General features: G+C 38.9%; 1 protein-coding gene across 5 annotated transcripts in view; it reads left to right on the plus strand.

Moving 5' to 3' along the window:
* The window catches only part of DCAF5 (DDB1 and CUL4 associated factor 5), a 110005-nt gene that overhangs the window by 65860 nt on the left and 25848 nt on the right, over nucleotides 1–18297 (plus strand). The gene's annotated exons all lie outside the window — the stretch shown is intronic.

Genomic DNA, 18297 nt, shown 5'->3' on the forward strand with positions numbered 1-18297 from the left:
TTTTATTGCCAGCATCACAACTGGGAAGGAGAACCCAAGCTGTGAGTTTCCAGCCTTTTCACAGTCTCACTGGAAATCGAGATACTGATGTTGGCTTTAGAGCTGGTGGCTTAAAAACGTCCTTAGCATTCTTGCACCTGTCTGTCTTGGCCATAGAAGTCATGAAGTGGGTGTCAGTGAGTGGACCAGTTGGCCTGATCTGAGTAATCAATCTGAGTAAAGACAAATGTAAAGAAAAATTGATCAAATAAACAAATAGATTCTTTTTTTCCTTCTCAAACACACAAATCTTATTGCTACTTCATATCTAGATTGGAAAAAGAGAAACCTTATTCTCCTACTAATGCTTAGTATTACCTTTGGGTCCAACACCTATGTGAAAATGTGAAATTTTGAATATAATTCTCACATGCTATGTTCCACCTCTTTAGAGTTATTTATGGCAAGGTGCATAAAAGAACAGTTCTTTGAGAACTTGTAAAGACCCTGCTTTTTGAAGACAGAAGCTAGGATTTTTCTTCCTACAGTGAGGTTGCTTACAGGCTCCCCAGTACCATTGCTTTAAGATTTGTATATGTAGAGGGGCACAATTAATCCTTGTTGAATTAAGTTGAATGTTAAAGAAACGGGTAATATCTTTTAAGTTGTCCAGGCTAGGGATTTCCCCTTTTGTACATAGAGATATATATAAAAATCAGAATTTATATTCAAGCCAGGATCCTAGGGTCTAATTAGCTGTGATCCACACTAGAAACCACTAGGTGGCCTCAGTTATATAAGCGATGTCTCCTGGGAGAGGCCACAATGCCTGAATGAGTATTTACAGGCAATTTATTTCTTGGGTGGCAAGAAGCAGTTTCTAAACATGATCAGACTCACAATAGAACAGATAATTGTCCGCAGAATGGTTGATTTGGTTTCATTTAACTGGAAATGACAACCAAACCCCTCTCTCCCTCCCACCCTCCTTTCTTCCTCCTTTGCTTTCTTCCTTGGTTTTGTTAATTTCCCATCTTCTGTCAACTTCTAAGACATGTGATCCTTATTTCATTGAACAGTGAAGAGCAGGCACTAAATGTAATGGTTTATTAGGCTTTATTACCAAAAACACAAGGGCTAAGGGAAAGTTGAAAGAGAATGGATGTTGTGTTTCCTTTCACTTCCAGTATTAGCAGCCAGAACCTGTCTGTTAGGAGTTCTTAAAATATGGGGACCAAAAGCCTCTAGCCAACATGAAGAGCACCTAGACTGTGGTTTCTCAGTCTCGGCACTGTGGACATTTTAATGGGGTAGTTCTTTGTTGTGTGTGGGTGTCCTGTACATTGTAGGATTCTTAGCATCCTTGGCCTCTCCCCATAATGCAGGTAAACCTCCCCCAGCCCTCCCCAGACAACCAAAACTGTCTCTAGACACTACCAGTTGTCCCCTGGGTTGGGTGGGGGGGCAGGTCCCCTGGTTGAGAACATCTGCCCTACATTATAATCACCCATTTGCCTAGACGCATCAGGACAGCTATTGCCACAGGCAGAGCCACACGAGGTATTCTATGATGGTCCTGCTTGTATACACAGATGTAGTTTTTGCTTTTCAGGTTCTATGTAATGATAAAAACATTGAATGGTTTTTAATTTTTTTATTCAAATTTGACTAATTTATTGTCACTTTTGTCACATGGGGAAAGTTTATAGGTACTATATCCTCTGACAAACTATACAGCTTTTTGGTTGGGGTAATTGGTTTTCTGTAGATGAGGGAGGATGCCAAGTCTTTCCATCTAACTTCGGATCTGTTTCAGAGTTAAAGTCTTTAAAGTCTGTTCATATTCCCCATAAAGATTATTAGAGGCACATAACCTAGGGAATAGGAAATACAGCGATTTATGTTTGGTTTTGTACTCCTTGGGAATTAAGAAATATGGCTAATTTATTATTGTCTTGTTTGCAATACCTGGCACACAGTGAGAGCACAATAAATATTTGCTGAAGCAAATCTTGAGTAGTTAGGTTAATGTATGGTTTTAGCTTTCTGGGCCCAAGGCTTCTCAACTGTAAATCAGGATTGATAAGTACTGTATTTCCTATTCAACTTCCAGGGGCTTTAGGAGGATGAATTAAATAATAGATTTTCAGTGAAACTAATCTACTGAGCTTATACTTTTTAAGTGTGTTACACTGGAGATCAAACTTACTATCTCATTCCTGGGACATGTCTCTCAAAGGTGATTTATAGGTCCTGACCTCCCACACTCAGGGTTAAAGCAGTAGCTGCCACAGTTATAGTTATGATCTGTAGGACTGACATGTATATGCTTTAACTAGTCCACACAGGATCTTTTTGATGCTTTCAAATCCCAAAACCTACCCTTTTCCTTATATTGGTCTTTACACTTGATCTTGCTCTTGTATACTCTGGGAACTCCCACAGCAGGAGGCTCTGTGCTCTGGAACTCTTCATTTAGTCATAGGCTGGATAGCCATCCCAGAAAGTAATCTGAGAATTTCCATAATAGGAGTGAACATGGTCAAGAAAGGCACTAAGTGACCTAACTATCTGAGACTGTCTTCTGGCTTTTAGTTATAGTGAGATTAATCAGTTCACACAAATGGACTCAGATATTGTACCAGAGAGTCTGTACTTCTATTTAGCCTATCCTAGGTTACTACGTGATTCATTAGTCTCAAAATGAAATTCACATTTCAAGAAATTGGACCCAGAGAATAAAATGTGAAATATGCTGAGTCTCCTTTTTTTTCTCCCCCCATGCTCATTGCCACCATTGTAGATTAATTCTAATTATTGCTCTGTTAGAGATTGTTTCATATAAACTGTCTTTTTACAGATGAGAAAACTGAGTCTCAGAATAGTTAGGTACACAAGTCAACATATACACAAGTTTGTAGCTGAGCCAGGCCTAGAGCCCAGCATTTTGAGCTGTCAATAGAGATCCCCTTACATTATACCACCGTCACAGCTCAATGCCAGCAGAAGCAAGGCAAGCAGCAAAAGTGAGTGAATTGGGCTAGAAGTAAACAATAGGGAGTGTTGGGAACTCTGGCCAACTTGAGAGCCCATTCCGTCTAAATCTTAATGAATCCCATCTAAATCTAAATGAATCCCATCCAAATGAAGCTTTGACTCAACTTCAGCACATTGTTGCTCTGATGGCCTCTGGTTTTTTTCAAGAGAAACCAGAAATCAAGATTTTGTTTGTGCAGTCTCCTGATTTTTAAATATTGCAACATTTCGTACTTCATTGTGTGGATGAAACAAATCTGTGCACCATACCTATTCTGCTCTAGAACCACCAGTTTGAAACTGCTTCAGCAAGATATTTTTCTCTCATGTTTACTTCCATTGTCTTTCACTAATTCATAGGTGAGTGGAAACAAGTTCGCTTATCTCCTACTGTAGACTTCCTAACTTCATGCCTTCCCACCCCATCTTTTTTTTTAGCCCAATTTTATTTTAAATTTTGAATTTTAAATTTATTTTTTATTTAGATATCATTGATGTACACTCTTATGAAGGTTTCACAAGAAAAACAATGTGGTTATTATATTCACCCTTATTGAGTCCCCCCACAATGCCCCATTGGAGTCATTGTTCATCAGTGTAGTAAGATGCCACAGAGCCCTATTTGTCTTCTCTGAGTTACACTGTCTTCACTGTGACCCCACACGCACCATGTACACCCATCATGATATCCCACAGTCCCCTTCTCCCTCCCTCCTGCCTGCTCTCCCCGACCCCTCCCCTTTGGTAACCACTTCTTGGACTCTCTGAGTCTGCTGCTATTTTGTTCCTTCAGTTCTGCTTCATTGTTATACTCCACAAATGAGGGAAATCATTTGGTACTTGTCTTTCTCTGCCTGACTAATTTCACTGAGCATAATACTCTCTAGCTCCATCCATGTTGTTGGAAATGGTAGGATTTGTTTCTTTCTTATGGCTGAATAGTATTCCATTTTGTATATGTACCAACTCTTCTTTATCCATTCATCTACTGATGGACACTTAGGTTGCTTCCACATCTTGACTATTGTAAATAGTGCTGCAATAAACATAGGGGTGCATATGTCTTTCTGAATCTAAGAAGTTGTTTTCTTTGGGTAAATTCCTAGGAGTGGAATTCACAGGTCAAATAGTATTTCTCTTTTTAGTTTTTTGAGGAACCTTCATATTGCTTTCCACAGTGGTTGAACTAGTTCACATTCCCACCAGCAGTACAGGAGGGTTCTCCTTTCTCTGCATCCTCACCAGCATTTGTTGTTCCTGGTCTTTTCTATGTTGGCCATCCTAACTGGTGTGAGGTGATATCTCATTGTGGTTTTAATTTGCATTTCCTTGATGATTACTGATGTGGAACTTCTTTTCCTGTGCCTATTGGCTTCTTTGGAGAAGTATCTGTTCATATACTCTGCCCATTTTTAATAGGGTTATTTGCTTTTTGGGTGTTGAGGTGTGTGAGTTCTTTATGTATTTTGGATGTAAACTCCTTGTCAGATATGTCATTTACAAATGTATTCTCCCATACTGTAGGATGCCTTTTTGTTCTGTGGAGAGTGTCCTTTGCTGTACAGAAGCTTTTTAGTTTGATGTAGTCCCATTTGTTCATTTTTGCTTTTGTTTCCTTTGCTCAAGGAGATGTATTCAGGAATAAGTTGCTCATGTTTATTTTCAGGAGATTTTGCCTATGTTGTCTTTTAAGAGTTTTATGGTTTCATGACTTATATTTAGGTCTTTGGTCCATTTTGAGTTTACTTTTGTGTATGGGGTTAAACAATAATCCAGTTTCATTCTCCTGCATATAGCTGTCCAGTTTTGCCAACGCCAGTTGTTGAAGAGGCTGTCATTTCCCCATTGTATGTCCATAGCTCCATTATCGTATATTAATTGACCATATATGATTGGGTTTATATCTGGGATCTCTAGTCTGTTCCATTGGTCTATGGGTGTGTTCTTGTGTCAGTACCAAATTGTCTTGATTACTGTGGCTTTATAGTAGAGCTTGAAGTTGGAGAGCGTGATCCCTCTGGTTTTATTCTTCCTTCTCAGGATTGCTTTAGTTCTTTGGGATCTTTTGTGGATCCATATGAATTTTAGAATAATTTACTCTAGTTCATTGAAGAATGCTGTTGGTATTTTGATAGGAATTACACTGAATCTGAAGATTGCTTTAGGCAGGATGGCCATTTTGACAATATTAATTCTTCCTAACCGTGAACACAGGATGTGTTTCCATGTATTGATATTTTCTTTAATTTCTCTCATAAGTGTCTTGTAGTTTTCAGAGATAGGTCTTTCACTTCCTTGGTTAGTTTTATTCCTAGGTATTTTATTCTTCTTGATGCACTTGTGAATGGAATTGTTTTCCTGATTTCTCTTTCTGTTAGTCATTGTTAGTGTATAAGAATGCAACAGATTTCTGTGTATTAATTTTGTAACCTGCAACTTTGCTAAATTCAGATATTAGATCTAGTAGTTTTGGAGTGGATTCTTTAGGGTGTTTTATGTACAATATCATGTCATCTGCAAACATGGACAGTTTAACTTTTTCCTTACCAATCTGGGTGCCCTTTATTTCTTTGTGTTTTCCAATCACTGTGGTGAGGACCTCCAGAACTATGTTGAGTAGAAGTGGAGAGAGTGGGTATCCTTGTCTTGTTCCCGATCTTAAAGGAAAGGCTTTCAGCTTCTCGCTGTTAAGTATTATTTTGGCTGTGGGTTTATCATATATGGCCTTTATTATGTTGAGGTACTTGCTCTCTGTACCCATTTTGTTGAGAGTTTTTATCATGAATGGTTATTGAGTTTTGTCAAATGCTTTGTTGGCAGTTGGCATCTACAGAGATGATTGTGGTTTTTGTCTTTCTTTTTGTTGATGTGGTATGATGTTGATGGATTTTTGAGTATTGTACCATCCTTGCATCCCTGGAATAAATTCTACTTGTTCATAGTGGATGATCTTTTTGATATATTTTTGAATTTAGTTTGCTAATATTTTGTTGAGGATTTTTCCATCTATGTTCATCAGGGATATTGGTCTGTAATTTTCTTTTTTTGTGGTATCTTTGCCTGGTTTTGCTATTAGAGTGATGCTGGCCCTATTAGAATGAGTTTGGAAGTATTCCCTCTTCTCCCACTTTTTGGAAAACTTTAAGGATGATGGGTATTAGGCCTTCACTAAATGTTTGATATGATTCGGCGGTGAAGCCATCTGGTTCAGGAGTTTTGTTCTTAGGTAGTTTTTGATTACCAGTTCAATTTCATTACTGGTAATTGGTCCATTCTGATTTTCTGTTTCTTTCTGAGTCAGCTTTGGAAGGTTGAATTTTTCTAGAAAGTTGTCCATTTCTTCTAGGTTGTCCAGTTTGTTGGCATATAATTTTTCATAGTATTTTCTAATAATTCTTTGTATTTCTGTGGTGTCCATAGTGATTTTTCCTTCTCATTTCTGATTCTGTTTATGTGTGTAGACTGTCTTTTTTTTCTTGATAGTCTTGCTAGGGGTTTATCCATTTTAATTTTCTTGAAGAGCCTGCTCTTGCTTTCATTGATTCTATTGTTTTATTCTTCTCAATTTTATTTATTTATGCTCTAATTTTTATTATGTCCCTCCTTTTACTGACTTTGGGCCTCATTTGTTCTTTTTCTATTTTCATTAATTTTGAGTTTAGACTGTTCATATGAGATTGTTCTTTCCTGAGGTAGGCCTGAATTGCAATATACTTCCCTCTTAGTATGACTTTCACTGCGTCCCACAGATTTTGTGGTGTTGAATTATTCTTGTCAGTTGTTTCCATATATTGCTTGATCTCTGTTTTCATTTGATTATTAATCCATGGTTATTTAGGAGCATGTTGTGAAACCTCCATGTGTTTGTGGGATTTTTCGTTTTCTTTGCGCAGTTTATTTCTAGTTTCATATCTTTGTGGTCTGAGAAGCTGGTTGGTACAATTTCAGTCTTTTTGAATTTACTGAGGCTCCTTTGTGGCTTAGCATATGATCTATTCTTGAAAATGTTCCATGTGCACTTGAGACGAATGTGTATTCTGTTGCTTTTGGATGGAGTGTTCTGTAGATGTCTGTTATGTCCATTTGTTCTAATGTGTTGTTCAGTGCCTCTGTCTCCTTACTTATTTTCTGTCTGGTTGATGTGCCCTTTAGCGTGAGTGGTGTGTTGAAGTCTCCCAAAATGAATGCATTGCATTCTATTTCCCCTTTTAATTCTGTTAGTATTTGTTTCACATATGTCAGTGCTTCTGTGTTGGGTGCATAGATATTTATAGTAGTTATATCCTCTTGTTGGACTGACCCCTCTATCATTATGTAATGTCCTTTTTTGTCTCTTGTGACTTTCTTTGTTTTGAGTCTGTTTTGTCTGATACCAGTACTGCTATACCTGCTTTTTTCTCCCTATCAGTTGCATGAAATATCTTTTTCCATCCCTTCACATTTAGTCTGTGTATATCTTTGGGTTTGAAGTGAGTCTCTTGTATGCAGCATATAGAAAGGTCTTGTTTTTTTATCCATTCCATAACTCTGTGTCGTTTGATTGGTGCGTTCAGACCATTTACATTTAGGGTGATTATCAATAAGTGTGTACTTATTGCTATTGCAGGCTTTAGATTCATGGTTACCAAGGGTTCAAGAGTAATTCCCTTACTATCTAAGATTCTAACTTAATTCACTTAGTATGCTATTACAAACACAACCTAAAGGTTCTTTTTTGTTCTTTTTCATCCTCCTCCATACTTTATGTATTAGGTATCATATTCTGATCTCTTTGTCTATCTCTTGGTTGACTTTGGGGCAGTTGATTTGATTTTGCATCTGCTTAGTACTTAATTGTTCTGCTTTCTTTACTGTGGTTTTATTTCCCCTGGTAACAGTTATTTAGCCTTAGGAACACTTCCATCTATATCAGTCCCTCCAAAATAAATGATAGTCTTGCCGGGTAGAGTATTCTTGGCTTGAGGCCCTTCTGTTTCATTGCATTATCATGCCACTCCCTTCTGGCCTGTAAGGTTTCTGTTGAGAAGTTCGATGGTAGCCTGATGGGTTTTCCTTCGTATGTGATCTTTTTTCTCTTTCTGGCTGCTTTTAGTAGTATGTCCTTATCCTTGATCTTTGCCATTTTAATTATTGTATGTCTTGGTGTTGTCTTCCTTGGGTTCCTTGTGTTGGGAGATCTGTGTACCTCCATGGCCTGAGAGACCATCTCCTTCCCCAGATTGGGGAAGTTTTCAGCAATTACCTCCTCAAAGCCACTTTCTATCCCTTTTTCTCTCTCTTGTTTTTCTGGTACTCCTATAATGTGAATATTGTTCCATTCAGATTGGTCACACAGTTCTCTCAATATTCTTTCATTCCTAGAGATCCTTTTTTCTTTGTGTACTTCAACTTCTTTGTATTCCTCTTCTCTAATTTCTATTCCATTCACTATCTCTTTTACTACATCTACTCTGCTTTTAAATTCCTCTATTGTATGTTTCATTTCTGATATGGAATTTCCTAATGATTGAATCTGCATCCTAAATTCGTCCCTGAGTTCTTAAATATTTTGCTGTACCTCCATGAGCATGTTTATGATTTTTATTTTGAACTCTTAGGAAGAATGGTGAGTTCAGTTTCACTTGGGCCTTTTTCTGGTGTTTGTGAGATTTGGTTTGAACCAAGTTACTTTGACGTTTCATATTTGTATGTGGTGCCCTCTAGTGCCTAAAGCTCTAGTCTCTGGAACTGCTCAGCCCCTGGAGTGATGTCGGGGGTCACAGGGGAGTGGCACTGCTGCCTGGGGGGAGGAAAGAGCTGTTTCCTGCTTCCTGACTGCAGTGCCTGACTCCACTGTCAGATCCAGTGGGCTGAGCACACAGATGGAAGCCTCTGTACTTTGGTTGGTAGCTGCCATAGGCGGGGTCTCCCTCTGGCTGGCATGATGCCAGGGCATGGACTGCCAGTTTGTGAGCCAGGACCAGCAGGCCAGGAGTAAGGCACAGCAGGCTGCGTATCACAATGCAGGGCCTCAGAGCTGAATAGCCAGCCAGGGGGATGGAGTGCCTGAAGCTCCTGAAAGTTCCCAACCTGCTGGGCAGAGAGCGCCCAGACAACCTTGTCCACCTATCCCTTCTCCCGAGCAGGGATAGGAAGCCAACTCCATGCAATCCTCACCCCTTCAGGGTAGCAGCAATTTCCATGCAGTCCCTGCCTCTTCAGCAGCCCTCTTGCTGCTAGGAAGCCTCTCAGATCACCCACCTTTTCTTTGTCCCAGAGCAGCCGGATATGGATCCTGGTCTCCACAAATGGCTGTTATCCTCTGTGAGTATTCTGACTATCTTAGCTTTCCAACCCCACTAATCTCCAGAGCACCATGCAGTGTAGGTTTGTGCTCCCAAAGCAGATCTCCAGGGCTGGGTGTTCAGCAGTCCTAGGTTTCCACCCACCTCCCTGCTCTGTTTCTCTTCCTTCTGCTGTTTAGCTGGGGTGGGGCAGGGGCTTGGGTCCTGCTGGATCAAGGCTTTGGTACTCTGTTTTGTGAGGTCTGCTCTGTTCTCCAGATGTTTGCAGTCTGGCTCAGGCTTCTTTCCTGTTGGTCTTTTAGGATTAGTTGTATTAACTATATTTTCGTGTTATGTGGTTTTGGGAGGAGTTCTCTGTCTCATCTCTCATGCCGCCATCTTTAATCCCCCAATCCCACTCCCTGTCTTTTAAAATAAGAAAGCAGGTATTTACTGAGCATGTACTCTGCCAGGTGCTGTGGTAGACTTAGTCAGGACTGCCAGACAGTACCTTCTTTGAGATTTTTATTCAAAGCCATATATACCTATATGTCTTCCCTACTCTTGGCTAAAAATACATGGTTTGTTTACTTTTAGTACATTTGACCTTTGAAAAGTATAGGATTTTGGGGTGCTAACCCCACACACAGTTGAAAATCCAAATCTGCATATAATTTAAGTCCCCTGCAACTTAGCTACTAATAGCCTACTGTTCACCAGAAGCCTTACCAATGACGTGAACAGCCAATTAATATATATTTTGTATGTTACATGTGTTATATACTGTATTCTTATAATACAATAAGCTAAAGAAAATGTTTTTTCAAGTCATCACAAATCTCCAAAAACCTTAACCAAAATATTCATTGAAAAAAATCCATGTATAAGTGGACCCACACAGTTTCAACCTGTGTTGTTCAAAGGTCAACTATAGTCTTTTAATTATTTAAGTTTATAACTTCTACCATCAGATAAGGTCGCATAAGTGACATCCGATTGGGCTGGGCATCAGCAGAAACAATTGGCCCCATACACAGCCCTGGACTTTTTTTCCCTATTTTTGTTAACCAACCCACCTTCTAGTCTTATAGTATAGAGAGGAACATCATACCTAGATTTTTGTTTCTTGTTTTGTCTGTGAAGCCTGACTGGTACATTCTGTCTCCCAAACTTCACACTCCTCTGCATCCTAGTGAGCCAGTCTCTTAACAGGGTTAGAGAGGAGGGCCAGATTTCCACCCGATAGCCTTCCTGGCACACACTTACAAGACAGCACTCTCCTTTTGTTCCCTTTCTTTCACAATTCCTTAAACGGTTTTTCTCCTGGCTTACTATGAAAGTAAAGTCCAGCGGAGCAGCTCTGGCTTCTGGGAAGTAAGGCTTTTAAGCTAACAGCTTTATGTGGTTTGAAAATGGACAGTGGTGATTTTTAAATCTTCTCTTACTTAGTTTCATCTAATGCCTGGCCTAATAGTCCCTACATGTTGCTGAAAGTGGGATGGGGAAGGAAGGAGAAAGTATAATAAAGTTTTCTTGAAAGGGTTGAAAATTGGAGTGTCTGAGCACTGGGATCAGTTATGCAAGTCTCTCTTTTAAACCTGAGAGATGGCTGGGCTCCCCAGATTATGATAATGAAATTATTCTATCTCATCCCCTGGAGGAAAGAGCTGACCTTGTACCCTGGGAATCCAAATAAATGGCCTTGAATACGTGGCCTGGCCTCAGACATTACATCATCACTCAGCTTTTCTGTGTTGACATTATTTGGGTATAGCAGAGGTGCAGAAATTCACCAATAAGTTGCTCCAGGCCAGTGAAGCACTCTATAAAGTTATAACTTTGCTTTCTTTATAACTGCATGCAGCCCTGATTAAGTTTATGTGGGGGCCTGGCATGCCATATATCCTCCTTTATCTGAAATAAAGGCACACTTTTAATAGGGGTGGTTCCACTCTTGGGTTTCATCCTTTGATTTGCTTTTGTGACCTTAAGTTAATATTTTATTTTTCTCCTTGTCTTTCTTTTGTATCTTAAATATTTTAGCCATATAGCTTTTAAAGCACTTTTATTTCATACTGAATCTTTCTAGCGACCTTTGGATGTTGTTGGACAGATTTCATCCCATGTGAAATTGAGGCCTGGCATAGTTTTAAATGGAAGATGTAATCAATAGCAGATCCAGGACTAGACGTCTCTTGCCTATAATTGTACCTTCTTCCTCATAGACACGCTGCCCTCTGGGTTATACAGATAAAGTGGTCATAGTGTCTTCCTTAGGCTAATGAGGAAGAGCTGAATATAGATTATTGTGGCAGAAGAATTCTTGTTGTATGTATTATATAGGTGAATTATTCGAGAGACTCCTTATTTTAAAAAGAGAAGGTAGCATGAAAATAACTTGTTTATTAAATCACTTGTTTATAACTTTTATGAATCCTGAACCTCTTTGAAAGCTTAAAAGCTATGGATACTCATGTCGGAAAAATGTACATATGTACCTAGTTTTGCATTTAATATTAAGGAGTTTATAGAAGTCCTGAAACCTAAGCGTTTCAGGTATTTGCAACCCTCGATTAAGATTTTACAAATGTATTAGATCATCTTTTACCCCATTTACTGATGCAGTTTTAGAACTTGACATGCTTAAAAGGTTTTGGAGTGTATGCAGGCCTGTTAGATATGGTCTGGTTTATAATTGTTCCTGAGAAGGAACACTAAGTGACCTGATATCTTCTTAGGAACAAATGGAATAAATGTGATCTAGTGATATTCTATGACAATTCTCCTTGACTGTGTAGTTCCTGGCTAGGAATCTGGGCTCTACTAGGAAATCCCTGATAGATATGAATGAAGGGAACAGAGTTTAGCCTTTCCTTCTTTACCTGCCCTGTCCTTTTTAGAGATTCTACTTTTAGTATCTTTGCCTCTTTTTCTGGTGTCTTCAAACTTGAGAGAAAAAGGAAAGTAATGCTCCTTTCTCGGAATGGTTGGAGGCATTTCCTTGAATGAAGAGTATAAATGGTCATATTTAGAATGAAATGAGTGGTGCCATCTCTCCCACTTCCCAGTCCCCACATAGAAGAACTGAGGCCCACTAAGGAGACATTGATTGCTGAAGGCCATTTAGTTAATGGCCCCCTATCTTTCCTAGGTTTCCAAAAGAGTTTTGTCAAATAAAGAATCATCTTTATGTAAGGTAGGCCACTTTGGTACAAGCAGCTGTTGGCAATTTAGAGCATTTAAAAAAAAGATTTCTTCCCTACTGGTTATTTGACTTATGACTAGCTGTCTTTATGGAACATTTCTTTATTAATAGAATTTTTCCTAGTCAGAACCCATAAAGATTAGTTATTTTAATAAACCAAAGAATTCCGGAAGCCTAATGGAGCTGAAATAGCAAATGATCCAAAGAAGCAAGAATCACATAGCTTCACATGCAGAAAAAAGCGTTAACTTAGGGATATGCATATTGGTGTGCTTTTATTGGGAGCCACCAGAATTCCATTTCTCCTACCACAAAATGAAATAAAAACAAATCTGTGACTTTGGTCATTTCTGAGGGAAAATTTCCCTGGCTCTTTTGGGTGGTATTTGTGACAGGCACTGGGTAGCAGAGAGATGATCAAAGGCCTCATACATACTAATTAGCAAACTTTTTTCTGGAAAGCACAACACAAAACTGTTCAATCACATTTTTTTCCCCTTCTGACAAAAGGCCAGGGAGAAGTAAGAGCTGTGTTTGATTTAAATGTTAAATTGTAGTCTCTCTGCTATTGCTGATCCAGGCTAGAGAGCCATCTGGATTTTCTATCCTGGTCAGTACATTTAATTAGACAGGCATGCTGTTTACTGGAGAATAATTAATCAATTACTGTGGAAGGAGCCTTGGAGGGAACTGTGTAAGTTGATCAGTACTCAGTGAATAGTAACTGACTGATATGCTTCCTTCTCCATCAACAGATATTGGGGAATATCAAATGATGTGCAAACACATTTACACATTCACCTTCTTACACATACATAGATATACAAACTTGGAGAGAGGAGAGAAATTGAGCAGGAAGAGATTTCTCTGTTAGCAAAGGGCCTACTAAACATTGGAATTTGGGGAGTATATTGCGTGGATGTCCCTCCTGCATTGTAGAACTTTTTCCTCTTTTTAATGTGGATTTTGTGTTAGGAGAAAAAGGAGGCATTTTTTTGTTTATTTTCATATTTCTAAATCCAATGATGCTCTGGAATATTATTGGTAGGGAATTATTTATAGCAGGTTTAAGTAAAAGTACTAAGGAGAGAGGGAGTTGGTTTGCTTGAAGATGGCTAACACATTTGGTATGTTCCAGGAAGCTTCTGATTAGTAAGCAGTTTTGTTGTGGCTAGCCACATTTAGATCCTTCTTTGAACCTTCAAGTTATTAAAAATGTCCTTGTGACTTGGGTGACTCTGCCAAGGTGGTCTGTATATTTAGAGGAATGGGTTTCTCTGGATATTCAGCTAGCAAGACACCTTTGCAAATAGAAAAAGGTATTTATTGAGAGGGTGTGTAATATGAGAATGCTAAGAGATGAAGAAAGGAGCAGGTGTTCTTTGAGAGGATGCTGGGCATTACAGCAGCCTGCCAGAGAGTAGGGAGTGTTAGGTGAATGGCTGTTTTCTGTGAAGGTTGATAGGGTATGTGGGCAAATGAGACAGTGACCAAGTACTAATGTGGTAATCTTTTTTTTTTTCATGTTGATGGTGGTGGTTCTTTCTTGTAATCTATTGAGAGGAGCAGTTGTTTTTTCTATCTCTATGCTTAAACAAGTCAATATTTCTGTACTGGCAGTAGATTACATAAAATGCACTGGCCTCAAGTTAACTACTTAAAATGACTAGGCTGCATCAAGATTGGTAAATGGACTGCCCTCTTGGACTACAGAATGAATAAACAGTGGGATGAGTTACAGTGTAGCCAACCTTTGACCTTTGTGACCAGCTGGGAAAGGTTATGGATGATGTGGACCTACAGAACTTAAGCACATTTTTGCATTGGCATCACTCATTGTACCCACAAAGCCAAAGTAAAATTAAGTATGTCTTCCCACTCTATGATCTGAAGTAGCCTGTTGGTCTCCTACCTTCCCTCAGACTCAGGACGTTTGGAAACATGCAGTTACCTAGATATTGGGCAATCTAAAATGTACTTTTTCCTCTTTTGTAGCCCTGCCCTATTCTCAGTTAGGATACAAATGAGTTTTTAATTTGTCATTTACTCCTGTTTAGGATGAGGTCAAAGAAAAAAACTAAGGTAATGAATTCTTCATACTCATGTCCTTGTCTTGGCCACAAACTTAATAGCACCTTATTTAGTTTTTGCTTTTCTAAAACTGAGCAGTAATCTTCAGCTTTTTTCATGGTGGTGATTGTTGGTTGTAAAGTCCTCCATCACAAAAGGGAATAAAAGTGGTAAATATAGGCAACCATTTTTTTTTATCTGTTATGTTTTTATAATTTACCTATTTGTAAAGGGCTATCTGCTGCTGAACTTTTCTGTTATCTAGGCCAGAAGCCCTCTACTCTAGGTCAGCTTCAGGTTCAACACCAGATTGCCTGGTAAGAATGTGCAGACATAGTTTAAGACTAGATAATCAAGAGAAAAAGGAAAAGAGAGAAATTTACACCTCCAGTTTTGCCACTTGAGGTGAAATTCAATTTTCTGCCCAATTCAAGTAATTATTGTGTTTTGAAATTTGAATATATATATGTATTTTGGGTTTCTTTTGGAAATGATTGGTGTTGGCAGTACTTAGTCTTTGTTTTCTTGCTCATTTTTCCTTGAATCCCACAACAAATATTTAAATATTTGTGAGATGGCCAATCAAGACTCACAGGGCCCTATTTGTCCTCTTGAGCACTAACCCTTAGCAGGATTTCAGTCACAGGCTCCAACCCGAGTCTAGGGAGAGATGAACCCTTCCAACACAGCTTTAGAAGAGAAGAGTCCTGATTGCTCTGATGATGTTAAATGTTTCTTTGCACTCAGCCCACTTGAACTAATCTTTATTTCTTCAAAGCCTAAAAAAAAGACAAAGAGCTCTTTGGGCTACCTTATATTTTAAAATGGTCCCAAACCCTGTCCTTTTTCCTAAAATACTCTTTCCTCAGCTATCCATATAACTTGCTCCCTCATTTCCTTCAGAACTGATGCCATATCATCAGAGAGGCCTTCTGTGGCCACCCCATATAAATAGAAATAACTACCCCTAAATGCCCTAGCCTACTGGTTAATTTTTCTGTATAACAGTTAAACCTCTATGAGACACATTAAATATATATATTTAATATATAACTTTTTTTTCCCTACTACCTATACTCTACTCACATTAAATATATACATTTTTTCTCTCCCAATAATATGTAAGCTTCATGAGCTTAGGAACAGGGAGGGTCTTTTTTGACCAATTTTGTATATTTTCCCTGGAACAGTGCCCAAGACATTTGATAAATATTTGTTTAATGAATAAAGGGACGAACTCATTTTTATTTCAGTCTCCCACACTCAGCAGTTCTTAGGCAGCCAGCTTTTAATGCTGGAAGGGACCCAGCAGACAACCATGAAATGTCATAAATGAATTCCTGAGGGCAATTTTGTGATTCCAGTGTGTGTGAACACAAATGGTCTGACTAGACGGCAGTGGGTCAACACCCCCTCAATGGAAATCACCCTGAGCCATTCCCTTGTGGTGGTTCTAAGAGAAAGAGAGGGTCAGGAGTTGCCTTATCCTGAGGGGAAGCCTGTACATTGTACACGTTTTCTGTGTATTTTAGAAGCTGTCATGTTAAATCCCAAAGGCTTATCTCTGTGGGAGTTTTTCTTCTAAGGCAGTCTTCTGAGTCAGCATTCTGTCTGGGAGTCTCCTTTTACCTTTTTGTGTCTTTCCCTGGTGAAGAGCTGAACAAATAGGAAATAGTTGATCTATCACATTGAAAATGAAACAGAAATAAACCTCTAGTAAGCCAGCCTTGGCTCACTCTTTTTTAATATTTATTTTTTGTTTGTTTAGTTTGGGGGGAACAGCATAGCAGGAATTCTATGTGAAGTCTATATATAACTAAATAGACAGTTCTTTTGCATTATGTCTTCTCTTCCCTCCATCCCTCATGGGTCTTTTAATTTGGGTTCAAGTTTCAGGTACAAGTAGTTTATTTGGAAATGCAGAAATTAGTTGAGAAGTGAAGTAAGATAGGGAAAGGAAGGGTGACTCAGTGAACCGACTACAACTCTGGTCAATTGGAGTTTGATCTGAAGAGGAGAGCGTATAGAATATACACTTTAAAGTTACTCTACCTGGGAACAGGAAGGTAGGATATTGATACACCAGCTCCCTTCAGTCATTGTTGCATGCTGCTTCCCAGGAATGTTCATTCCCCAGAACAGCCTGCAGCCTCCTACACTTCGGAGAAAAGCCTTGGGCAGAGGTGCAGAGAGTGGTGGTTGGAGATCAGGTGGATTATACAATGCAGTAAGGCCTGAGTGATACGAGCAGGGTATCAAAGAGTGAGCTCCACCTCATTCCTGTTTCTGTTATCACAGTAGATACATGAGCACCATGGCTTTATCTGCTCTTTCGTTTCACCTTTTTCACATCTTTACCCATGGCTAGCTCAGTGCTAAAATCTATCTTGCCTTGCTTTGTTGGGGAATCATCGTGAATCTTATTTCTCATAAAGGCATCTAGTGAGCACTACTCCTGTCATGGTAGTTGTGTACCTGCATGTATATTTTCTATTTTATGTAAGCTCCTTGGGAATCTAGGTACCTTACATATCTTTGTAAGCACCAGAGTTCCTGGCATGTAAGCATTTGTTAGTGTGTAATGAATGAATCTTTCCCCCTAACTAGTAGGTGCTTTTGCCAAACAGACTGTAGGAGGAAAGCCCCTAGGCTCTTGAATCACAGCTTCCTAACTTCAATCAGGATAGTGTCATAAACTGCAGGGAGTTACTGGATGGACCCTAAAGTAAGGGCAATAAGGATTCATCTTTTCTTTTTTTCTTGTTTTTAGGGAAAGTTAAAAATGTACAGTTTAGTAGTAGTAAGTATATTCATATTGTTATGTGACTAACTACCATCCATCTGAAATTTTTCATCTTATAAAACTGAAACTCTGGGGGTGGTTGGGTGGGAGGGTGAGGGGGATAAAGGAGCACAAAAATTCTCAGTTATTGTAAGTTGGTCACAGGGATAGTAGTAGCGCATGGAGAACATAGTCATTGAGACTGTAACATTTTTCTATGTTGACAGATAGTAACTGCACTAGTCGGGGTAAGGATTTAGTAATATGGATAATGAACCACTGTGTTGTACATTTGAAACCAATATGAGATTGTTTATCAATGATACTTCAATACAAAAAAAAGTTTAAAAAAACTGAAACTCTGTACTCATTAAACACTAACTCCCCATCTCTTGGCAACTACCATTCTGCTTTCTGTCTCTATGTTAAGTTGAATCATACAATATTTGTCTTACTGCATCTGGCTATTTTCACTTAGCATGTCTTCAGGATTCACACATGTTCTGGTATGTGTCAGAGTTTCTTTTTTAGGACTGAATAATATTCTATTGTGTGTATGTATGTATGTACCACATTTTGTTTATCCATTCATCCATTGATGGCTATTTGGGTTATTTCCACTTTTTGGCTACTGTAGGCATTCTTCTGTGAACTTTAGTATACAGATACCTGGAGTTCCAGCTTTCAGTCTTCAATATATACCAAGGAGTGGAATTTCAGGGTCATAAATAATTCTATGTTTAACTTTCTGAGGAGCCTCCATACTGTGTTCCTCAGTTACTGCACAAGGGTTTCCACCAGCAGTGGACAAGGTCTTCAAGTTTTTCCACATCCTTGCCAACACTTGTTTTCTGGGTTCCTTTTTGTTTCTTGTTTTTTTGTAATAGCCATCCAGCCAATAGGATGTGAAGCACTATCTCATTGTGGTTTTGAGTTTCATTTCCCTGATGATTAGTGATGTT

Source organism: Manis javanica, chromosome 8, assembly GCF_040802235.1.
Source record: "Manis javanica isolate MJ-LG chromosome 8, MJ_LKY, whole genome shotgun sequence".
NCBI lineage: Eukaryota > Metazoa > Chordata > Mammalia > Pholidota > Manidae > Manis > Manis javanica.